At 39.8% G+C, this 1,229-nt stretch overlaps 1 protein-coding gene across 4 annotated transcripts in view; it reads right to left on the bottom strand.

Annotated features, from left to right (window-relative positions):
• Window positions 1-1,229, bottom strand: part of MTIF2 (mitochondrial translational initiation factor 2) — a 22,918-nt gene that overhangs the window by 13,183 nt on the left and 8,506 nt on the right. The window lies entirely within an intron of this gene.

Raw genomic sequence — 1,229 nt, 5'->3', positions numbered from 1 at the left:
GTGGTGTGTTCTGAGGATCACACGTTAACACACGTGATCCTGGTATATATCACAGACATACTCATCATACCCACCGTGGTGTGTTCTGAGGATCACACGTTAACACACGTGGTCCTGGTATATATCACAGACATACTCATCATAACCTGTGGTGTGTTTTGAGGAACCCACGTTAACATACGTGGTCCTAGTATATATCACAGACATACTCATCATACCCACTGTGGTGTGTTATGAGGATCACACACGTTAGCACATACGTGGTCCTAGTATATATCACAGACATACTCATCATACCCACTGTGGTGTGTTATGAGGATCACACACGTTAGCACATACGTGGTCCTGGTATATATAACAGTTCAATAAATGTGAGTCATTATATTGTTCCTTTTTCTCTGAAGTCCGCCTCCCTTGTGACTATGTATTTTATTTTTATAATAAACTATTTTTGTTGAATTTTAATAGCAGATTATAAAGACAGTACACATTTTACTATAATCCTAAGTATATATGAAGTAAATCAATGGAACAATTAGATACTTTTTAAAATAGTATAATTAAAAGTTACAGGTTTTATTATAAATATCTGCTAGTTTACAGAGTCATAAAAGTGAATGGGGGGAACTCAGAAAAAGGTGTAAAAATGAGCATAAGTATAGTCTTTAGATTTATGCCACGGACCCATAAAATTTCTGACAAAGAAAAGCTCATTCAAATTTTAGAAATATTTTTCATATTTATTGAAAGCAAAATATTAGAGAACTATATTTGCCAAAAAGCCAAGAAAGTAGACTTGTGAACTAAAAGTAAAAAACACTGGGATGGTAAAATGACCTGTGGGAACGAGAGTGCCCAGACACACGCAGGTTTGACGAGGGCGCTGTGCATGGGTATTACCTTTGTGCAACACAGCCGTCAAGGTGGGGGAGCAGAGAGCGGGGAGTATGAAAACTTCTCAGGCATAACCAAGCACCGTGAGGGAATGAGTCTTGGGCCTGGGGCACCAAGGGATATTAAGACCAATCAGTGTTCACTGTCCTACTTTCATGAGTAAAGCTCACGAACAGCCATCTAAGGTGGAACTAGTGTCTGAAGTAAGGAAGAGTGAAGAAAATCAAACGTGGGTCCAGATGGCCCACCCCTCACTTCTATGAGCCATTCCCTTGATGTAAAGGTCTCTCTCTAGAGATGCACAGACTGGCCCACCCCTCACTTCTATGAGCCAT

This window comes from Echinops telfairi, unplaced genomic scaffold (genome assembly GCF_000313985.2).
Source record: "Echinops telfairi isolate 266 unplaced genomic scaffold, ASM31398v2 ScPeMD7_2573;HRSCAF=3158, whole genome shotgun sequence".
Lineage (NCBI taxonomy): Eukaryota > Metazoa > Chordata > Mammalia > Afrosoricida > Tenrecidae > Echinops > Echinops telfairi.
The sequence above is the reverse complement of the archived record's forward strand: the minus strand, read 5'-3'. Positions and strand labels throughout refer to the sequence as shown.